Below are 17,328 nucleotides of genomic sequence, written 5' to 3' on the forward strand. Positions count from 1 at the left end.
ATCCTGACTTACAAAACACTTTTGACCTCTCTCAGAATTAAAAGGAAAAAACATTTCACCTGTTATTGTAGACAGAATGAGGCAATTTCAATATTGCTAGGATGCAGAGCAGAGCTTCTTGGGAAAGATGGGTGCTGTGAATTTCTCTTTGGAGGGGTGTCTCTTCCTTGGGGAAGGTGTAGACCCCTCCTTCCCTGGGGTCCTTAAGACTGTTCTAGGGTCCCCATATTCTGAGTCCTCTATCTTATCTTTTGTACCTGTGCTCCCTATCAATGGTCACGTCTCCCAGAATTGGAAGAACAAAGTTTGGACTGTTTACTGTGGATAGTTCAAGGGTCATTAAGCCCTGCATAGATTCTGAGCACAGTTGACTGAGACAGAACAGTGCTTTCTATTTATCCTAAGTGGCTTGTCTTGCTTTTGGGAAAAGTTGAGAGCACTCAGAACTTGGAGACCTTAAAACAATTTTCTTTATGTTCTCCAAATTCTGAGAACTCTGTCTTGTTGTTTGCATCCTGTGCTCCCAAACCCTCCACAGCTCTCCCAAAATTGCAAGTAAAAAGGATTGTCCAGGGGATGGTGACACCAAGAGGGGCTTTGAACCATGCCAGGATGCACACAGGGGCTGCTAGAAACCGTATGATGTTGTCTATTTCTCTTCGGGGGCTGGTCTTTTCTTTTTCGAAGGTATAGAGCATTCAGAACCTTGGCGCCATAAAACAATTTTGTTTTCAGTTTCCCACATTCTCAGTGCTCTATCTTGTCGTTTTCATCCTGAGCATCCAACAATGGTCAGCCCACCCTGAATTGCAAGGAAGAAATTCGGACTTGTTACTTTGGACAGTGTAAGGGGCTTCAAGCCCTGCTAGGATGCAGACCGCTGTTGCCTGTGATAGACCCATGCTGTCTATTTCTCTTTAGTGTCTTGTATCTCCTTTGAGGAATTGTAGAGCCTTCAGAACTTGGGCAATATTGTTTACCACACCGAAGGTCTGAGTGCTCTATTTTGTCGTTTACAACCTGAGATCTCAAAAACTTTTCAACCCTCCCAGTGGTAAGGAGAAAAACGGAACCTGTGATTGTAGACAGGATGAGACACTTTCTGTCTTGCTAGGATGCAGACCAGAGCTTCTTGGGAAGATTGGTGCTGTCAATTTCTCTATGGAGGCGTGTCCCTCCTTTGGGGAAGGAGTAAACCCTCATTGCTTGGGGTCCTTAAAACTGTTTCAAGTTCCCCATGTTCTGTGTGCTCCATCTTTTCTTGTTTTTAAATTTATTTATTTGTTCATTTTTTTTGAAAACAATGTACAGAGGGGTTACAATTACATGTGCCAGATAATGAGTACATATTTTATAAAGTATTGTAACGTCCTCTTTGTTTCCATTCCCTGTCGCGACCACCTCGACCAGCAAGGAAGACGCGACCCGGGATTCTTCTCAATGCGGTTTATTCAGGACCTTTGTTACAAGCTTCTCTCCCGCTGGCTTCTTCCCACTTCTCCTTCTCCCCCGCCCCCGCGCTCCGGTTATAAGCCTCCTGGATGGCCAATCCCGAAGCGCCAGGTGGCATACACCGATAGGTCTGCAAACATGGAAGCAAACTAGAAGCCAAGTCATAGCCATATAAGGAGTTGTTTTTCTTACAGAGGGCACGCGTCACCGGGAAGACGGAAGACGGGAGCCAGGGCCATCTTTGGTCGCAGCCATGCGGCCGAGCCATTTTTGCGGCCGCGGCTCCCGCAGCTCTCCACAGCTCCCCCTTTTTTGTTTTATTAAGCAACAGGTAAGAGTAGAGGTTGGGCATCTGTCTAAAACATTAATGAGAGGACCTTGCACTGGTCTTCGCCTGAGGAGCGCCTTCCCCAGTGATGACCAGGCCTATCCAATGCCTTTTTTGCAGAGGTGGGATCTTGGGCATCAACCCACTTGCAACCCAACATGCTCTTCTTGGGCTCACGCCAGGGAGTGATTCCCAAGTGCAGTGTGTTTGCCTCGCACCCTGAGCTATTCCTTTAACGTGGCAAGCCACACGTAGGGGGACTGTCCAGCCTCAATGACAGTGAAGGCCTGGACCACCATAGCCATACTCCTGCGCTGCGAGCTCCTAATCCGGCATTTGCACCACAGGCACAACAAGATCACCAATGCCAGGATACCAGTAAGGGAGCCCATTCCCACCCACTCCTTCAAATGATCCACAGCTGTCAAAATCCAGGAGGAAACATCTTGTAACAGGGCATCATCCATCCGGGTAGAGTTCATCGAGACAATGGCCGATCGTAGCTGCAACGTCAATTGGTCGAATTCCCCCATCCAGTTCCCTAAAAGATAACTTGACAGTTGTTTAGAAAAATTTGCTGCTTGGGTACAGTTATAATACTGAATAGCAGTAATACAAAGCCCTTCATATTTTTGAATCATCCCAGCTGAGCCAACTGCCACAGGATATCAGCCTGCTCCTGCACAAGGTCAACCCTCTGATTTAACAGCATCAGTCCACCTTTTAATTGTGCATTGGCCGCTTGTTGTAAATCCAGAACTCTGGCTGTAGTAGCCGACAAGTTATTTAAAGTCTGAGCCGTCTGCACAGTATGTGACATGGCGAGAGCGGCAGCCGTTGCGCCCGCAGCAGCCACAGCTATAGCAGTTACAATGGCCGCAGTGATGCCAAAATCTCTCTTATGCCTAAACAAGGTTACAGCTTGAGAAGCATCTACTGGCACAGGCACCCAACGCGGAATTCGTGCAACCATAGCTAACGGATACTGAGAACTCCAGCAGGTAGCATAATAGCAGGTTTCATTAGTGCAAGCACATACATCATCTGAGCATACAGAGGTGTTGTTAATTACCAAAAACACAAAAGGGGAAACCACACACACGGGGGTAGGCTGATAGCTAATTACCGTATAATTTTTACTAAAATGACAATTGGCACCCACAGTATGGGCAGTACTAGTCAAATTGCAATTCATGTTTGCTATAAAAAAGTGACCTCCTTGCAGCATAACTATAGGTTCGGCCTGTAAGCAACTTCCATTAAGACCACATAACAGCCAATTATTAAAGGGATTAACTCCAATACTAAATAGTATTGGACACTACCATCGGACAAGACACTAGGGGAGAATGAAAAACGCTCCGACTCATCAGCCCAAACAGCGTGTCGTGATTGGCAACCTGTCCAAGGCCAAGCCTCCCCCATATAGTCAGGCAAGCAAGAGGGGGCCCATTTAGGTTGTTTTACAGGCCACAGGTCCTTGCTTAACTTTAAACTTTCATAATATCTGCCTAAGACAGTACCAACAAATCCAGTAGCATTTACCCAAACCTCAGTGGATCCCAGATTCCTATACCAATGTCTAAAATAAGCGGCCGGGGAACGAGTCAAGGCCATGCAACTACCATTAAGGGTCACGTCACTTAAGCAAAAGCATAGTGTGCCCATCAAGCTAATATTTCGAGCTTCACCTATCCCTGCTATTTGTTTATCCTCTGGGTAAAAGGGAAGGTTAAGAGTCTTACTTGTAGTGAAAAATCTAGGGAAAAGAGAGGCGTCATGTCTCATGGGCATGGGCCTCGGGAACGCAGACAGTATTCCCCATCTTGGTACCTCCCGTCCCTGTTGGATCATCAGGAGCTGTATGATCAGCAACGCAATCTTTTGTTTCTTCCGGGTTCCGTTCATCTTGGACTCGCTGCAGAAATCGTTCGGGCACCCACACTGGCTCCGAACGATTCTGAGGGAAAACACAAACAGCTCCTCGTGCCCATACCAGCACGGGGTCAGGCCCTTTCCAGAGCCCCGTGAGCACATCCTTCCACAAAGCCGATCCTAAGGCCAAAGGAGTGGAACTGTTATGCCTATCCACCGCTGAGCGACCAGCGTTATCCAAATTCAAAAAAATTTAGGGTGAAAAGTGTCATGGCTATTCTTTGTCTTGCTGTAGCCATCAGGAGTCCAGCTCCCCCTTTTTGTTTTATTAACATTTCCTTGATAGTGCGATGAGCTCTTTCCACAATTCCTTGTCCTTGAGAGTTATAAGACAGTCCATGCACCAGGGTAACACCCATTTGAGTGCAAAAGGAAACAAAGCGCTGCCCATTATAGGCCGGACCATTATCAGTTTTTAGCTGTTTGGGCATTCCCCAGGCCGCCCATGCTTCTAACCAGTGAGATATTACATTAATAGCTTTTTCCCCTGATAGGGGGGTGGCAAGAATAACACCCGAAAAGGTGTCAACAGAAACATGTAGATATTTTAAGTGGCCAAATTCAGGTACATGAGTTACATCCATTTGCCATTCTTGTAAGGGTCTTAAACCACGTGGATTAACTCCAAACGGAGGGGGCTTATGGAAAATAATACATCGGGGACACTCCTTTATCACTTGGCGTGCATCCGCTCTAGAAAGGGAAAAGCGGCTTTGTAAAGTCCTGGCGTTTACATGAAATTTGGCATGAAAATCTTTCGCTAAGTCAACAGAAGAAGCATGGAGCGTCCACTCAGCACGAGTGTGTGCATCAGCTAGGGCATTACCCTTTGTCAGTGGTCCTGGAAGGCCCATATGTGCTCGAATATGCATTGGAAAAAAAGGTTCCTTGCGTTGCCACATAAGGGACTGTAGCAAGGTAAAGGGAGCTAGAACAGAACTGGCAGCCTTTATTGTACCAACCTCTTCCAATATTTTTAAAGCATTTATTACATAGGCTGAATCTGATATTAAATTAAAGGGACAGGGGAAAGCTTTAAATACTTCAATTACAACCATCAACTCAACAATCTGTGGGTTACCAGGGACAAATTGATGCTACACGGGGTCTTGTTTACCTGCAACGTATACCCCGCATCCCGTTTTGGAGCCATCTGTAAAAATATTTATAGCCCATCTAATAGGCTTTCGGGCAGTTACCTTTGGAAAAATCACTGGATGTTCCTTTACAAATCTCAGTAGGGGGTCTTTGGGCAAATGATTATCAATATCTCCTGGAAACATGCATCTCAAAATGGACCAATTATCAATAGTGGCACATAAAGTCTGAACTTGGTAGGCATTGTAGGGAACAATGATGGAGTGCGGAAAAACTCCAAAAAATTGTAAACTCTGTTGAACTCCTTGCAGAGCTAAGCCTGCTACCGCCTCAGGGAAATACTCCAACATCTTTCCGGGGGAAACATGAGAGTGTAACCACATCAACGGCCCCTTTTGCCAAAGTACCCCAGTTGGTTGGGTCTCTGTGGGAAGAATGCATAAATCAAAGGGTTGGCCATCTTGTAACCTGTTTAAACAGGGGGCACTTAAAGCCTCCTCCACCCTTTTGAGAGCAAATCGGGCGCTCTCAGTCAGGTCTCGTGGAGAGTTTAAATCTATATCTCCTTTTAGCATCTCAAATAAAGGTTTTAATTCATAATTTGGCAATTTTAAATACCCCCTTATCCAATTAATATCCCCCAACAATTTTTGAAAATCATTTAAAGTCTTTAAGTTATCTTTTCTCAGGGTCAATTTTTGGGGCATGATCAACCTGGGATGTATCTTAGCTCCCAGATACTCCACCACTCTGCCGATTAGTATTTTTTCTGGCACTGGATAAAGACCCTGTTCCCGTAAGGCAAAAACCAATTCTGCATAGGCCTTTTGTAACCAAGCTTCTTCCTTATGAGCTATAAAAATGTTATCCATATAATGGACCACCCTAAGTTTAGGGTGCCGTTCTTTAACAGGAGCTATAGCCCTGCCGACAAACAGCTGACACATAGTGGGGCTGTTGGCCATACCCTGAGGTAGCACGACCCACTCATATCTCTGGTCAGGTTCCTCATGGTTACAAGAGGGCACAGTAAAGGCAAAGCGCTCACAATCAGCGGAATGCAAGGGGATAGAAAAGAAACAATCTTTTATGTCTATTACCATAATAGGCCAATGGGCTGCGAGTGCGGAAAGCAAAGGTAACGCTCTTTGTACAGGGCCCATAATTTGCATCTGTGCGTTTATGGCAAGCAAATCATGAAGTAATCGCCATTTACCCGACCTCTTTTTTATCACAAATATTGGAGTATTCCATGGTGAAACCGAGGGTCTCACATGGCCCAGGGATACTTGTTCTTCTACCAGTTTATGAGCGGCTAAAAGCTTTTCGGAGGATAGAAGCCACTGAGCTACCCATAGCGGTTCCTCTGACTTCCAGGTAATGGGAACTTGATTCTCAGCGGCCCCTATGAAAAACCCAGCCCATGTCTATCAAGCTTTTGGTGGACATCAATAGGCCCTTTACAGCCTTGCAAGTTTTTTTCCAGTCCTTGCCCTGGGCAGTAGCCCATTTGTAACATCATTTCCTTTGAGGTAGGAGATACTCATTACTAAGGCAAAACCCCATCTCTCTTAGTAAATATCTACCCCACAGGGAGACAGGCAATTCTAAAACATAAGGCTAGATGTTTCCAGAGTGTCGCTCTCCATCCTTCCAGTTGAGGGGTCTTGCACTTAAGTCAGGAGCTTTGGCATAGCCCAACCCTCTCAGGGTTTGTTCTGAGGCCTGTAATGGCCACCCTCTCTGCCAATCCTTTTTTGCAATAATGCTACGATTGGTCCCTGTGTCTAACAGTCCTATAATCCTTTTTCCTTCAATTTCCAGTTCAAGCGTGGGTCTCTGGTCTAAATCCAGGGCTAGGTACACTGACTCAATTCCGGAGGAGCCCAAAGCATTTCTACCTCTCTCAGACTGTATGGCAGGAAATTTTTCATGTAAGCTAGGCAGGAGCAACAATTGGGCAATTCTGTCTCCAGGGGAAATTGCTACAATGCCTTTTGGAGCTTCTACCATAATCTCACAGCAGCTCTGATCCTCCAGGCAGCCACTAATCAATCTCCAAATGGGGGCGGACTCCTGCCTTTAATGTGCCCTGTTGATAGGCAAAGTCCAAATCCCTCCCTAATTTGTCCCATGAGGCTATTGTAAGGCTCCCGGAAACTACGAACCAAGGAGCTACAATGTTGCATTCATCAAGGAACATCTGCAAAACTCCCTTCCTTAACTTTAGTCCTTTCGAGCGTAGTAGCTCTTCCAGGGCCAGAAAAATTGGATGTGATGTTGCAGCGCCCATCTTAGTTATTTTTTGTTACTTTCACTTTAGGCCTGTATTTTATTTCTTACTGGGTTTCCGCTCTCTCTTTTATCTACCGAGAAGAGCCCCGTGTTATGCCCGCTTTAATCACGGATTCCCACGTCACCTGGGAACTTACCCTCGCTCTTGTCGCGGATTCCCCCTTTTCCTGGGAACTTACTGGTGCACCACCCTGACCACAAAGAGTTCTGAATCCCCGTAAGGGCCGCCAGCTGTCACGACCACCTCGACCAGCAAGGAAGACACAACATGGGATTCTTCTCAATGCGGTTTATTCAGGACCTTTGTTACAAGCTTCTCTCCCGCTGGCTTCTTCCCACTTCTCCTTCTCCCCCGCCCCTGCGCTCCGGTTATAAGCCTCCTGGATGGCCAATCACAAAGTGCCAGGTGGCATATACCGATAGGGCTGCAAACACGGAAGCAAACTAGGAGCGAAGTCATAGCCATATAAGGAGTTGTTTTTCTTACAGAGAGCACTCGTCAACGGGAAGACTGAAGGCTGGAGCCAGCGCCATCTTTGGTCGCAGCCATGCGGCCGCGCCATTTTGGCGGCCGCGGCTCCCGAAGCTCTCCACAATTCCCATCTTTTCCCATCCTCCTCCTGCCCTACCCGACAGTCCTCCCCTCTCCCACACCCCCCACCACTCACAAATCATAGTTGTAAAGTTCGTTTTGGACATAACGACTTGTACATCGCATTTTTGCTATCAGTCCACCTGTATCCCTATTTAAACGAATTGTTTTTCCCCTTCTCCTCCACAAATTATACCGACATGAAATACAGTGAAAGCAGTTGTTATACAATGGGGGAGGGACTTACAAAGTAAAAAAGGAATGATCTTCTGAATGTGTCATAAACAATCGCTTGAAAGCAAATAAAAAACATTTGAATACATATCTTAGGGTTCATTTCATTAACATCACCTTATCTGACTTTCTCTGCTTTACTCAAACTTTCGTTTGCATGCTGAACTCGCTAACACTGCTCAGCTCTCCCAGAATTGGAAGACAAAATTGGACTGGTTCCTGTGGATGGACAGTATAAGTGGATTTCAGCCAAGCTAGGATGCAGACCGGAGAAAGCTGGGTTAGAAAGATGCGGTCTCCTTGTATTTAGAAGCTTATCTCTCCTTTGAGGGAGATGTAGATCATTGAGAATTTGAGCCCTGAAAAACAATTTCGTTTTAAGGCGTCGATTTTCTGTGTTGCTCTATCATGTCGTTTGCATCCTGTGCTTCAAAATAATTTTCAGCTCTCCCAGAATTGCAAGGAATATAATTGGACTTGTTATTGTTGACAGCATATGGAACAGGATGCAGATTAGGGCTTAGTGAGAAAGGTCGGTGCTGTCCATATATTTTTGGAGGCTTGTCTCTCCATTGGGGAAGGAGTAGAGCATCCTCACTTTCGGACCTTAAAACTGTTTTAAGGTCACCAATTTTGGAGTGCTCTATCATGTCGTTTGCATCCTGAGCTGACTAACACAGATCAGCTCTCCCAGAATTGGATGAAACAAATTGGACTGGGCTCTGTGGACAGTGTGAGGGGCATTAAGCCCTGATAGATGCAGACCAGATTTGCCTGGGTGAGAAAAATGCAGTCTATTTCTATTTAGCAGCTTGTCTCTCCTTTGGGGAAGGTGTAGAGCACTCAAAACTTGGGGACCTTAAGACAATTGTTTTAAGGTCCCCAAGTTTTGAGTGCTCTTTCTTGTTATTTACATCCTGTGTTCCCAAAACCTCCTCAGCTCTCCCAAATCTTTCAAAAAATCTTTTGACCTATGGCTGGTGATAGAGAGAGGGCCTGTGAACCAAGCCAGGATGCACATAGGAGCTACTAGAGACCAAAATATGCTGTCTATTTCTCTTTGGTGGCTTGTCTCTTCATTATGGAAGGTGGAGAGTATTCACAACTGAGGCGACAAAAAACAGTTCTGTTTTAAGGTACCCAAGTTCTCAGGGCTCTATCTTGTCGTTTTCATCCTGAGCTCCCTATCACTACTCAGCAATCCCAGAATTGCAAGGAAAATATTGGGACTGGTTAACGGGGACAGTGTGAGGAGGTTTAAGCCCTGCTAGGATGCAGACCAAAGATGCCTGGGATTGACCGATGCTGTCTAACTCTCCTTACTACCCTGTCTTTCCGTTGGGGAATGTTTAGAGCATTTAGAACCTGGTCACCGTCAAACAAAAATGTTTTAAATCGCCGAGGTTCTGAGTGCTCTATCTAGTTTTTGTTTTTGTTTTTATGTTTTTGTTTTTTTTTGTGTCGGTCTTGGGGTTTGAACTCTGGGCCTGGGCGTTGTCCCTCAGCTCTTCAAGTCAAATGAGTGCTCTACCACTTGAGCTACAGCGCCACTTCCGGTTTTCTGGTGGTTTATTGGACATAGGTGTCTCACCTTCTCTCCTGCCCGGCTGGCTTGCAACCGTGTTCCTCAGACCTCAGGCTCCTGAGTAGATAGGATTACAGGCGTGAGCCACCAGTGCCCAGCTCTATCTTATTCTTTGCATCCTGAGTTCCTAAACACTTTTGACCTCTCTCAGAATTAAAGGGAAAAAACATTTCACCTGTTATTGTAGACAGAATGAGGCACTTTCAATATTGCTAGGATGCAGATCAGAGCTTCTTGGGAAAGATGGGTGCTGTGAATTTCTCTTTGGAGGGGTGTCACTTCCTTGGGGAAGGTGTAGAGCCCTCCTTCACTGGGGGCTTTAACACTGTTCTAGGGTCTCCATATTCTGACTACTCTATCTTATCTTTTGTACCTGTGCTCCCTAACATTGGCCACTTTTCCCAGAACTGGAAGAACAAAGTTTGGACTGTTTACTGTGTTTAGTGCAAGGGTCATTAAGCCCTGCTAAGATTCAGAGCACAATTGACTGGGACAGAACAATGCTTTCTATTTCTCCTAAGTGGCTTGTCTTGCTTTTGGGAAAAGTTGAGAGCACGCAGAACATGGAGACCTTAAAACAATTTTCTTTATGTTCTCCAAATTCTGAGAACTCTGTCTTGTTGTTTGCATCCTGTGCTCCCAAACCCTCCACAGCTCTCTCAAAATTGCAAGTAAAAAGGATTGTCCAGGGGATGGTGACACCAAGAGGGGCTTTGAACCATGCCAGGATGCACACAGGGGCTGCTAGAAACCGAATGATGTTGTCTATTTCTCTTCGGGGACTGGTCTTTTCGTTTTCGAAGGTATAGAGCATTCAGAACCTTGGCGCCATAAAACAATTTTGTTTTAAGTTTCCCACATTCTCAGTGCTCTATCTTGTCCTTTTCATCCTGATCATCCTAACACTGGTCAGCCCACCCTGAATTGCAAGGAAAAATTCGGACTTGCTACTTTGGACAGTGTTAGGGGCTTCAAGCCCTGCTAGTATGCAGACCGCCGTTGCATGTGGTAGAACCATGCTGTCTATTTCTCTTTAGTGGCTTGTATCTCCTTTGAGGAATTGTAGAGCCTTCAGAACTTGGGCAATATTGTTTACCTCACCGAAGATCTGAGTGCTCTATCTTGTCGTTTACAATCCGAGATCTCAAAAACATTTCAACCTTCCCATTAGTAAGAAGAAAAACGGAAGGTGTGATTGTAGACAGAATGAGACACTTTCTGTCTTGCTAGGATGCAGACCAGAGCTTCTTGGGAAGATTGGTGCTGTCAGTTTCTCTATGGAGGCATGTCCCTCTTTGGGGGAGGAGTAAACCCTCATTGCTTGGGGGCCTTAAAACTGTTTCAAGGTCCCCATGTTCTGAGTGCTTCATTTTTCTTGTTTTTAAATTTATTTATTTATGTATTTGTTCACTTATTTTTTTGAAAACAATGTATAGAGTGATTACAAATACATGTGCAAGTTATGAGTACATTTTTTATAAAGTATGGTAACATCGTCTTTGTTTCCCATTCCCATCTCTTCCCATTCTCCTCCTGCCCTCCCCCACAGTCCTCCCCTCTCCCATACCCGCCACCACTCACAAAACAAGGTTGTAAAATTTGTTTTGGACATACCGACTTGCACATTGCATTTTTGCTATGGGTCCATCTGTATCCTTATTTAAACGCATTGTTTTTCCCTTCCCCTCCACAAATTATACCGACATGAAATACAGTGACAGCAGTTGTTATAAAATGAGGGGGGAACTTACAAAGTAAAAAAGAATTGATCTTATGAATGTGTAATAAACAATCACTTGAAAGCAAATAAAAATCATTCGAATACGTATCTTAGGGTTCATTTCATTAACATCACCGTACCTGAATTTCTCTTCCTTACTCAAACTTTCGTTTCAATGCTGAACTCGCTAACACTGGTCAGCTCTCCCAGAATTGGAAGACGTAATTGGACTGGTTCCTGTGGATGGACAGTATAAGTGGCTTTCAGCCAAGCTAGGATGCAGACCGGACAAAGCTGGGTTGGAAAGATGCGGTCTACTTGTATTTAGAGGCTTATCTTTCCTTTGGGGGAGATGTAGATCATTGAGAATTTGAGCCCTGAAAAACAATTTTGTTTAAGGCGTCGAATTTCTGTGTTGCTCTATCATGTCGTTTGCATCCTGTGCTTCCAAACACTTTTCAGCTCTCCCAGAATTGCAAGCAATATAATTGGACCTGTTATTGTTGACAGTATATGGAACAGGATGTAGATTAGGGCTTAGTGAGTAAGGTCGGTGCTGTCCATATATCTTTGGAGGCTTGTCTCTCCATTGGGGAAGGAGTAGAGCATCCTCATTTTGGGACCTTAAAACTGTTTTATGGTCACCAATTTCGGAGTGCTCTATCATGTCGTTTGTATCCTGAGCTGACTAACACAGATCAGCTCTCCCAGAATTGGATGAAACAAATTGGACTGGGCTCTGTGGACAGTGTGAGGGGCATTAAGCCCTGATGGATGCAGACCAGAGTTGCCTGGGTGCGAAAAATGCAGTCTATTTCTATTTAGCCCCTTTTCTCTCGTTTGGGGAAGGTGTAGAGCACTCAAAACTTGGTGACCTTAAGACAATTGTTTTACGGTCCCCAAGTTTTGAGTACTCTTTCTTGTTATTTGCATCCTGTGCTCCCAAAACCTCCTCAGCTCTCCCAAATCTTTCAAAGAAATCTTTTGACCTATGGCTGGTGATACAGAGAGGGGCTGTGAACTATGCCAGGATGCACATAGAAGCTAATAGAGACCGAAATGTGCTGTCTATTTCTCTTTAATGGCTTGTCTCTTCATTATGTAAGCTTGGGAGTATTCACAACTGAGGCGCCCCAAATCAGTTCTGTTTTAAGGTTCCCAAGTTCTCAGGGCTCTGTCTTGTCTTTTTCATCCTAAGCTCCCTATCACTGCTCAGCCATTCCAGAATTGCAAGGAAAACATGGCCCTGGTTAACGGGGACAGTGTGAGGAGGTTTAACCCCTGCTAGGATGCAGACCGAAGATGCCTGGGGTAGACCGATGCTGTCTAACTCTCCTTACTACCCTGTCTTTCTGTTGGGGAATGTGTAGAGCATTTAGAACCTGGTCACGGTCAAAGAATAATGTTTTAAATCACCGAGGTTCTGCGTGATCTATATAGTTGTTTTTTTTTTTTTTTTTTTTGTCGGTCGTGGGGCTTGAATCTTGGGCCTGGGCATTGTCCCTCAGCTCTTCAATTGAAGGCGAGAGCTCTACCACTTGAGCTACAGTGCCACTTCCGGTTTTCTGGTGGTTTATTGGAGATAGGTGTCTCACCTTCTCTCCTGCCCGGCTGGCTTGCAAAGGTGTTCCTCAGATCTCAGGCTCCTTAGTAGATAGGATTACAGGCGTGAGCTACCAGTGCACGGCTCTATTTTATTCTTTGCATCATTAGCTCCTAAACAGTTGTGACCTCTCTCAGAATTAAAAGGAAAAAACATTTCACCTGTTATTGTAGACAGAATGAGGCACTTTCAATATTGCTAGGATGCAGAGCAGAGCTTCTTGGGAAATATGGGTGCTGTGAATTTCTGTTTGGAGGGGTGTCTCTTCCTTGGGGAAGGTGTAGAGCCCTCCTTCACTGGGGTCCTTAAGACTGTTCTAGGGTCCCCATATTCTGAGTACTCTATCTTATCTTTTGTACCTGTGCTCCCTAACACTGGCCACTGCTCCCAGAATTGGAAGAACAAAGTTTGGACTGTTTACTGTGGATAGTGCAAGGGTCATTAAGCCCTGCTAAGATTCAGAGCACAGTTGACTGGGACAGAACAATGCTTTCTATTTCTCCTAAGTGGCTTGTCTTGCTTTTGGGAAAAGTTGAGAGCACTCAGAACTTGGAGACCTTAAAAAAATTTTCTTTATGTTCTCCAAATTCTGAGAACTCTGTCTTGTTGTTTGCATCCTGTGATCCCAAACCCTCCACAGCTCTCTCAAAATTGCAAGTAAAAAGGATTGTCCAGGGGATGGTGACACCAAGAGGGGCTTTGAACCATGCCAGGATGCACACAGGGGCTGCTAGAAACCGAATGATGTTGTCTATTTCTCTTCGTGGGCTCGTCTTTTCTTTTTCGAATGTATAGAGCATTCAGAACCTTGACGCCATAAAACAATTTTGTTTTAAGTTCCCCACATCCTCAGTGCTCTATCTTGTCGTTTTCATCTTGAGCATCCTAACACTGGTCAGCCCACCCTGAATTTCAAGGAAAAAATTCAGACTTGTTACTGTGGACAGTGTCAGGGGCTACAAGCCCTGCTAGGATGCAGACCGCTGTCGCCTCTGATAGAACCATGCAGTCTATTTCTCTTTAGTGGCTTGTATCTCCTTTGAAGAATTGTAAAGCATTCAGAACTTGGGCAATATTTTTTACCTCACTGAAGGTCTGAGTGCTCTACCTTGTCGTTTACAACCTGAGATCTCAAAAACTTTTCCACCCTCCCATTGGTAAGGAGAAAAAAGGAACCTGTGACTGTAGACATGATATAAAAATTTCTGTCTTGCTAGGATGCAGACCAGAGCTTCTTGGGAAGATTGGTGCTGTCAATTTCTCTATGGAGGCGTGTCCCTCCTTTGGGGACGTTAAAACTGTTTCAAGATCCCCATGTTCTGAGTGCTCCATCTTTTCTTGTTTTTAAATTTATTTATTTATTTATTTGTTCATTTATTTTTTTTGAAAACTATGTACAGAGTGGAAACAATTACATGTGCAAGATAATGAGTACATTTTTTATAAAGTATTGTAACGTCCTTATTGTTTCCCATTCCCATCTTTTCCCATACTCCTCCTCCCCTCCTCACAGTCCTCCCCTCTCCCATACCCCCCACCACTTACAAACCAAAGTTGCAAAGTTCGTATTGGACATAACGACTTGTACATCGCATTTTTGCTATGGGTCCAACTGTATCCCTATTTAAACGAATTGTTTTTCCCCTTCCCCTCCACAAATTATACCGACATGAAATACAGTGAAAGCAGTTGTTATACAATGGGGGAGGTACATACAAAGTAAAAAAGAAATGATCTTATGAATGTGTCATAAACAATTGCTTGAAACTAAATAAAACATTCGAATACATACCTTAGGTTTCATTTCATTACCATCACCTTATCTGACTTTCTCTGCTTTACTCAAACTTTCGTTTGCATGCTGAACTCGCTAACACTGGTCAGCTCTCCCAGAATTGGAAGACAAAATTGGACTTGTTCCTGTGGATGGACAGTATAAGTGGCTTTCAGCCAAGCTAGGATGCAGAACAGAGAAACCCGGGTTAGAAAGATGCGGTCTACTTGTATTTAGAGGCTTATCTCTCCTTTGGGGAATATGTAGATCATTGAGAATTTGAGCCCTGAAAAACAATTTTGTTTTAAGGCGTCGAATTTCTGTGTTACTCTATCTTGTCGTTTGCATCCTGTGCTTCCAAACACTTTTCAGCTATCCCAAAATTGCAAGGAATGTAATTGGACCTGTTATTGTTGACAGTATATGGAATAGAATGTAGATTAGGGCTTAGTGAGAAAGGTCGGTGCTGTCCATATATTTTTGGAGGCTTGTCTCTCCATTGGGGAAGGAGTAGAGCATCCTTACTTTCGGACCTTAAAACTGTTTTAAGGTCACCAATTTCAGAGTGCTCTATCATGTCGATTGCATCCTGAGCTGACTAACACAGATCAGCTCTGCCAGAATTGGATGAAACAAATTGGACTGGGCTCTGTGGACAGTGTGAGGGGCATTAAGCCCTGATGGATGCATACCAGAGTTGCCTGGGCGAGAAAAATGCAGTCTATTTCTATTTAGCGGCTTTTCTCTCCTTTGGGGAAGGTGTAGAGCACTCAAATCTTGGGGACCTTCAAACAATCGTTTTAAGGTCCAAAAGTTTTGAGTGCGCTTTCTTGTTATTTGCATCCTGTGCTCCCAAAACCTCCTCAGCTCTCCCAAATATTTCAAAGAAATCTTTTGACCTATGGCTGGTGATACAGATAGGGCCTGTGAACCATGCCAGGATGCACATAGGAGCTACTAGAGACAGAAATATGCTGTTTATTTCTCTTTCGTGGCTTGTCTCTTCATTATCGAAGGTGCAGAATATTCACAACTGAGGCGCCAAAAAACAGTTCTATTTTAAGGTACCCAAGTTCTCAGGGCTCTATCTTGTCGTTTTCATCCTAATCTCCCTAATACTGCTGAGCAATCCCAGAATTGCAAGGAAAAAATTGGGACTCGTTAATGGGGACAGTGTGAGGAGGTTTAAGCCCTGCTAGGATGCAGACCGAATATGCCTGGGATAGACCGATGCTGTCTAACTCTCCTTACTGCCCTGTCTTTCCGTTGGGGAATGTGTAGAGCATTTAGAACCTGGTCACCGTCCAACAATAATGTTTTAAATCGCCGAGGTTGTGAGTGCTCTATATAGTTTTGTTTTTTTTTTTTGTCGGTCGTGGGGCTTGAACTCTGAGCCTGGGCGTTGTCCCTCAGCTGTTCAAGTCAAGGTGAGCGCTGTACCACTTGAGCTACAGCGCCACTTCCTTTTTTCTGGTGGTTTATTGGAGATAGTTGTCTCACCTTCTCTCCTGCCCGGACTGGCTTGCAACTGTGTTCCTCAGATCTCAGGCTCCTGAGTAGATAGGATTACAGGCGTGAGCCACCAGTGCCTGGCTCTATCTTATTCTTTGCATCCTGAGTTCCTAAACACTCTTGACCTCTCTCAGCATTAAAAGAAAAAAGTTTCACCTGTTATTTTAGACAGAATGAGGCACTTTCAATATTGCTAGGATGCAGATCAGAGCTTCTTGGGAAAGATTTGTACTGTGAATTTCTGTTTGGAGGGTTGTCTCTTCCTTGTGGAAGGTGTAGAGCCCTCCTTCCCTAACCCTATCCCTAACCCTCATCCTAACCCTAACCCTCACCCTAACCCTCACCCTAACACATACCCTCACCCTAATCCTATCCCTATCCTCACCCTAAACCTCACCCTAACCCTAATCCTCTCCCTAAACCTCACCCTCACCCCAAACCTCACCCTAAATTTTACCCTCACCCTAACCCTAACTCTAAACCTACCACTTACCCGAACCCTCACCCTAAACCTAAGCTTCAACCTAACCCTAACCCTAACCCTAACCCTCACCCTCACCCTAACCCTAACCCTAACAATCACCCTAACTCTAACCCTAACCCTATCCCTAATCCTCACCCTCGTCCTAACCCTCACCCTAACTTTCACCTTAACGCTAACACTAAACCTAAACCTCAACCTCACCCTAACCCTAACACTCAACGTAACACACACCCTAACACTCACACTAAAACCAGTCCTCACTCTCACCATAAACCTCACCCTAAACCTTACCCAAACTATAACCCTATCACTTACCCTCACCCTAACCCTAACCTAACCCTAACCCTCAACTTCACTCTAACCCTAATCCTAACCCTAACAATAACCCTAACCCTAACCCTATTCCTAACCCTCACCCTCACCCTAACCCTAACACTAAACCTAACTCTCACCCTAACACTCACCCTAACACTCAAACTAAACCTAACCCTTACTCTCACCCTAAAACTCACACTAAACCTTACCCTAAACCTAACCCTAAACCTTACCATCACCCTAACCCTAACCCTAACCCTAATCCTCACACTAACCCTAAAGGTAACCCTAACACTAACCTTCACCCTAACCCTCACCCTCACCCAAACCCTCAACAAAACCCTCACCCTAATGCTAACCCAAACCCTAACCCTCACCCACACCCTATCCCTCACCGTCAC

The sequence above is a fragment of the Dipodomys spectabilis genome, unplaced genomic scaffold (genome assembly GCF_019054845.1).
Source record: "Dipodomys spectabilis isolate Male_0828 unplaced genomic scaffold, ASM1905484v1 ptg000295l, whole genome shotgun sequence".
Lineage (NCBI taxonomy): Eukaryota > Metazoa > Chordata > Mammalia > Rodentia > Heteromyidae > Dipodomys > Dipodomys spectabilis.